The sequence below is a fragment of the Benincasa hispida genome, chromosome 10 (assembly GCF_027475165.1).
Source record: "Benincasa hispida cultivar pf3 chromosome 10, pf3_genome.v1.1, whole genome shotgun sequence".
Lineage (NCBI taxonomy): Eukaryota > Viridiplantae > Streptophyta > Magnoliopsida > Cucurbitales > Cucurbitaceae > Benincasa > Benincasa hispida.
Window position 1 is genome coordinate 17,084,089 of NC_143487.1, and position 6,866 is coordinate 17,090,954.

Genomic DNA, 6,866 nt, shown 5'->3' on the forward strand with positions numbered 1-6,866 from the left:
TACAGTTATCCCAAATGGAGCGAAAAATCTCCATTCTCATTTAAATAGTTAGAAATAGTTCAGAGATTTTTCATCTGGTAATTTTCTCATAATTCCCAATTTCTAAACGAACCGTCTCTTCCCAAAATTTCGGCGGCCCATTATTTGCACAAAAGCCCAATAACGGCCCATCACGATAATTAATAGGCTTCTACTTGAATATCCTTCTTAGTTCTTCGTGAAAGAAAACCCTAAAACTTTTACTATATAAAGGCGCGCCAGCAGCATTTGTTTATCAATCGATTTCGTCTTCCCTTTCTTCTCCTGTATTCACTCATACTCTGTGTTTCTGTTCTTCGTTTCTCTTTAGGGTTTCGCAGTTTTCGTTTTAGGGTTTATAGATTCTCTTCACGAAACACAGGAGATCAGAGAGATTTATCTGTGTACAATAAGCCGATGCTCTGGAATAAAGGAATGAAGGAAGCATGGTAGTGTGCACAGAAATCGAATTCACAGGTCAACATGTCTGCTCCCTCTGATTCCTTCTGATTTGGGGGCCTGGTTTAGACCTACATTTCATTTTCTTCTCTCGATCTCTTGTTTCTATATCATCTGTTTACTCTAAATCTTTTTATATGAAAATGCGATGCAAATCGACTATAATTCCCCGCTAGGTTTTTTTCTTATTGTATTACGAATTAGTTAAAGAAAAACAGGTATTATCTTATCTCTTGAGAATATAAGTAGATAAAGGAATTTCTAGGTGAAGGCTAGATTGGAAACGGGGCGTTAGGATTAAACAAATTTGAGCAGTTCTAAAATCTGTCTTGAGTTGAATTGATAGTTTGTTAGGCTGTTGTGTATTTGTGATTATAATGAAGGAAATGCCTCTTTGAGTAGCCTTATGAATAATTTAGCGTTTCATATTGTGCTTAGTTAGGAGGCAGATAACAAGGTAGTTCTTACTTCGAGGCCTATTTGAGAGGATTTTTAAACTTTTAGTGAATCTTCCTCCAAGCAGCCTTGAACATTTAATTTTGATTTGAGTATTCTTGAAAGATTTTGTTCGCGATAGAAGTGCAAGGATCTGAATATGATTTGGATTGCGGTATTCTTATTGTTTAAACTGCTATCAAAGATCTTCACTTTCTCTAATAGCAGTCTTGTAAATTCTGTCCATGAACTTCCGATTCAGCTCTGATTTGGGATTTCAATATCATTCAAAAATCGAAAAGTTCTGAAAAGATTTTAAGATCCCAACTCTTGTTTTTTGAACTTATTTTCCTTTATTAAGCTGACTATTATGGAATAATGATTGTAATTGAAATTTTCAAATGATATTGAAATGTTGGGAGAGTCCATCAAATGAAGACGACTCATCCATCTGAGGTTGGGTAATCATTTTATTTTTTTTGTTTAAAAGTTGAAAACAAATACAAAATTTTTAAAGATTTTTCAATTTTCAAAATTTTGCTAAAAGGGTGTTTAGATCCACTCAATTGTTTGGGTAGGTTTGGGGGTAAGTTTTATCAATCCAAATTGTCCTTATTAAAAAAATATGAAACCAATCCAACCATAACATTTAATTTGGGTTGAGGATATTGTGTTTGAAACCTAATTAATTCAAATTATCTAGTTGTATAAAATGATGAAAATACCCTGCTATTAAAAAACTTTTCATATACATAGGAAACCTTTCAAATTAGAAACATGCTTTGGGTGAGGGAAGGGTTGTTCAATTATAGTCGAACTTTTAGCTTGTTTGTTCAATTTTCTTTTATCTTTTACCATGGGTGGGTGTTAAATATGTTTATTAATTTTGAACATTTTAGAGTTTTTCATTTGATTTCTAGGTTTCGTCGTAAATCTAATTGGTTACTTTCAATTATTACCTAAATCAATAGTTCAAATTGCACTCAAAGGTAGGGTATTTTCCATTTTTACAGGAATTTTTGTACAATTATAGTCTCTTTGGAATGGAAAATATATCTCTTTTCACCATCCCCATGTATGAGATTCAATCCATTCAGTGATAGTTTCCATTTGAAAAATGAATAAACCCTTTCATGCCTAAGTTTTAGTGCTACTCAGATCCAGTTGAAACCCTTTGATTTTTCATTTTGGAGTCTTGGATATATCTATATTTGCCATATTAGTCCACATCTAATCTATTCACTTTAAACACAAATTCATCCTTAACAATATATTCGGATAGGTACATGTATTCCAATTCAGTTCAAACCCCTCATATTGTCGTAAACCTAGGAGTTCAAAATTGCTCTCAATTAACCTCATATCAATAACATTTAAAAATAGCAAGTTAGATGGTTATTAAAAATAATAGATACGCTCTAATCGAATGAATTTCACGCTGTTGCACAATGCATTGACAAATATCTCATTACATTTACAATTGATTATCATCACATTAAAGATGGGGAATGAATTATTAGAAAATAATAAAATAAATCTTTCAAATAAAACATAGGGTTTTTATAAACCTCACATAAGGTGCGTCTGCTGTAGCTTAGCCTCCCGTTTGCCGTACTTGCATTCCCGTGTAGCCTTGTGATAAGCGACACGATAGGAAGGAAAATGAAGGTCTGCTGTAAAGTTTTCTATATTTCTCAATAGGGATGAACACCCCTTTTCAGGGTGATACCCTTTCATAGGATATTGGTATTTACAGCAAAGAATAAAAGAACGCAAAGAAAATTTTATTACATACACGTTGCCACATTTTAGTGGAAAAATTCTAACAAACATCACGTGAATTGAATTATTTCTAACATCCCCCTCAAACGAGAGAGGAGGTCTGTGACTCCAAGTTTGACCAGATGGTACATAGCAAATAGTTAATTGACCTCGTAGCACTTGATCTCTTACAAGTGGATATCAATTTTAATATGCTTTGTTCGAGCATGGAAGATTGGATTTGATGCAAAAGCCCCAACGCTCAAGTTGTCACACCATACAATAGGTGTGGTCATTTGTAGAAGACCAAGCTCAAGGAGAAGTTGATGAATCCACATAATCCCAGCGGTAGCATGGGTAAGAGCACAGTATTCAGACTCGGTGCTAAAACGAGTGACTACAATTTGCTTTTTAAAGGACCAAGAGACAAGAGTGTTTCCTACAAACACACAATAAGCTGTTATAGATCGACGATCATTAATATTGGATGTCCAATCAGCATTTGAGTAAGTAGTGATGGCAGCATTACCCCCAGGTTGAATAAGAAGACCATAGTGACGAGTGCCAGCTAGGTAACGAAGTACCCTTTTTAGAGTTGACCAGTGTTCATCAGTCGGACGTTGAAGAAATTGACTTAAATGATTGACGATATAGGCAATGTCTAGGCGCATGTGTGTCAAGTATTGGAAAGCGCCAATTGTGTTGCGATATGTAAATGGATCCTCCAGGGTAGTGCCATTATGTAGGGAGAGATACATACCAAGTATCGTGGGTGACGAAGCTGAATTTATATCTCCCAAATTAAGTCAAAGCAAGAGATCTTCAATGTATTTGGTTTGTGTAAGAAGAAGCCCATATGGTAATCGGGTGAGTTGAATGCCCAAGAAATAGCTTAGGGCATCGAGATCCTTAAGAGTAAAGGTTTGGTCCAGTGAGTTGACCAATCGATCCATTATCGAAGAATTATTTCCAGTGAGAATGAGATCATCCACATACAAGTAGGAGCAACAAGACATTGTCATGGCGAAAAATGAATAGAGAAGCCCCAATTGAGAAGAGTCGCTTTTAGTGTGGAGTTCCAAGTCTTAAGAGCTTGCTTGAGCCTATAGATGGCTTTATTCAGTTTACACATATAAGATGGATGATTCGAATCAATATAACCAAGTGGTTGAGACATGTAGACATCTTCTTCGAGCGAACCATTCAGAAAGGCATTATTAAAATCAATTTCTCGTAGAGGCCAACCTTTGGATATCGCCAACGATAGAACGATTCGAACAGTTGAGGCTTTGACGACTGGATTGAATGATTTACACCAGGCATTTGGTGAAATCCTTTAGCAACTAATCGTGTCTTATGCTTTTCAACTGCTCCATCCATGCTTCGTTTGATACGAAAAACCCATTTGCACCCAACGACGTTTGTCTCGTGTAGGAGGAACAAGTGTCCAGGTTCTATTCTTTTGAAGTGCCAAAAACTCAACATCCATGGCCTGCTTCCACACTGGAGTGGCTAGAGCATTGGCAACACGAGTAGGTTCAGTAATAGTTCAGTCAGTGGTAGACGTGGAGGCAAAAATTTTGGGTTTAAATATACCTGTTTTTGCTCTAGTGATCATTGGGTGGGTTGGTAGCCAAAGAGGAGGAACTGGCAGGGGTGGCGGTGGAGGAATGGAGGAGGAGGAGTGATCGAAGTTTGAAGAGGGGAGGAATCTAAGGGTGTTTCCAAGTTGGAGGAACTGGCAGGGGTGGCGGTGGAGGAATGGAGGAGGAGGAGTGATCGAAGTTTGAAGAGGGGAGGAATCTAAGGGTGTTTCCAAGTTGGAGGGGGAAGGAGGGTGACGATCTGGTGAGATGGCAGGGGAAGCTACATGTGGAGAGAGGGATCAAACAGGTAGTTGTGAGTCTGAGGAGCGGAGAGGCGAGAGGGGCGGAGGGATAGAAGTGGATATTGGGCCAGAGGAAATAATGGGCTCTGGTGGAGTAGAATGTGAAGGTTGATTAGAGTTGGACAAAAGATAGAGATTTGGGCCATGAAGTATATGGGGGAGTGGAGTTGGGCTACAACCTTCACGTTGGGCCATCGATTGGACGGGCCGAGCAAAGTCATTTTTGAAAGGAAAATCTCCTTCATTGAATTAGACATGTCTTGATATGTAGATGCATCCACTTGGGCTGAGACATTTAAAGCCTTTGTGTGCTGGGCTGGATCTAAGAAAAATACATTTTGTGGATCTAAAATTTAACTTATGTGAATTATAAGAACGTATATGTGGATAGCGTGCACAACTAAAAGTCTTTAAGAGAAAAAATCAACTTTCCTTTTAAACAAAAGCTCAAGTGGAATTTTATTCCCAATTCCTTTAGACAGTAGACAATTAATTAGAGAGGTAGCTGTGATGAAGGCATCCCACAAGAATTGCAAAGGCATACCAGCTTGTGCTAAAAGGGTTAATCCAGTTTCAATAATTTGGCATTGTTTCCATTATGCTCTTCCATTTTGTTCAGACGTACAAGGACAAGAGAGTCAGACCTAAATGCCCAATTGACTACATAGATGGTGAATAGATTTGTATTCTCCCCCATTATCAGACTGCAAGCATTTGACAACTACTCTAAACTGAGTTTTTACTAAATTAAGAAAATGACTAGTCCCCATAGATCAGCGTGCACCAGATCAAACAGTTGTTTAGCTCGAGAGTTGGATAATGGAAAAGGGAGAGCATGAGATTTACTGTACTTACATGCTTCACAAAATTCCAATCTAGCATTCATCATTACTGCCAGATTACAGTGATTGATTAAAAAGTGAAGTACTGCAGAAGATGGGTGTCCAAGTCTTCTATGCCAAACTTCCTTGGACACCAACATGTGAATATTAGGCAGAGCACACAGTAAGAATATTAGCCGACTTCAAGTTATCCTTATCTACACCTAAAGCACTGCCAGTAACTAGTCCCTTTGTGTGCAACCGATAGAATCCATCTTCAAGATCCCCCTTCAGCACCATTTTGCCCGATCATTTGTCCTTAACAACACAATTATCACATGAAATTCAAGAAAGACATCATTATCTTTGGCTAGCTTGGAAACACTCACTAAGTTTTTGGCAATCTCAGGCATACATAGAACATTATTAAGGGCGAGTAAACCATTTTAGAGTTCAAATAAGATTTACTAATATGTGAAATATTTAACTTACTGCCATTTCCAACAACCATTTAAGTACCTCCGTAATCAGCTGGTTGAACTATATTGTTGTAATCACTTGTCACATGGTTAAAGGCACCAATGTGGACATACCAGTTTGGATCTACAACCATTTGAGGAGGTGCAATGGCATCATGGGATGCTGTGTAGGCGAATGATGTATTCTGTCCTCCTGAATTTTGTTGTCCTTGACTCCCACCTCCGTTCTGATATGCTGGATTTACAAATTCCTTTATAAACCCATTGTAACAGAAGTAAGCAATATGACCAATCTTACCACAAACTTGGCAAATAGGGCGACTATTTCCACCATTGTTCCAGCGACCTCTGCCACGGTTTCTACCACCACCTCCACGGTGGTTAGTCTGGTTGTTGTTTGATGGTTGTCTGATGTTTTGCCCAGAGTTACTGCGCTGTCCATTGCCATTTGCATTCGAGTTTCTTTGTCCATTGTTAATTGCCATGTTTACAGATGGTGGGTTATTAAGTAAACAGAGTTTTTGTGAGTCTTCTGAAATTATAACCTCTTTTCAAAAGCCAAAAGCTCTGTTTGCATATCTGCCTAGGAGATATTTGCACGTCCTTGTATGGTGGCCACAACCGGATTATACTCTTCATCTAGCCCTAATAGTACTTGAGATACTAACGCCCTTGTTGGTACTGGACTTCTTGCAAGTCCCAGGTTGTTTGAATGTGTCTTCATCGTTCTTAAGTAGTCAGGCATGTTCATCGAGCCTTTTCAAGTCTATTGGAAAAGTTGGTGAAGGTAGTCCTCCTCCGTTCGTGACTGAAGACCAAACAGTTCTTGTATTGCTATCCATAGATCCTTAGAGTTTTCACAGCCCATTTCCTGCATTGCTACCACTACACTCATAAAGTTATATAACCAACCTAATAAAAGCTGATCGATGGCCACCCATGATTCATAAAGCGGATTTATTACCGATGCTACAGACGAACTAGAGGTAGTACTTACCCCTTGAT

General features: G+C 38.1%; 2 non-coding genes across 2 annotated transcripts; both read left to right on the top strand.

Annotated features, from left to right (window-relative positions):
- The first annotated feature begins 451 nt into the window (after positions 1-451).
- On the top strand, positions 452-556 carry LOC120089576 (small nucleolar RNA snoR100). Its single transcript, XR_005485251.1, has one exon. It is a non-coding gene; the product is annotated as a small nucleolar RNA snoR100 (small nucleolar RNA).
- A 347-nt stretch (positions 557-903) lies between these two features.
- On the top strand, positions 904-1,012 carry LOC120089578 (small nucleolar RNA U19). The gene has a single exon (XR_005485253.1). It is a non-coding gene; the product is annotated as a small nucleolar RNA U19 (small nucleolar RNA).
- Positions 1,013-6,866: the final 5,854 nt, after the last annotated feature.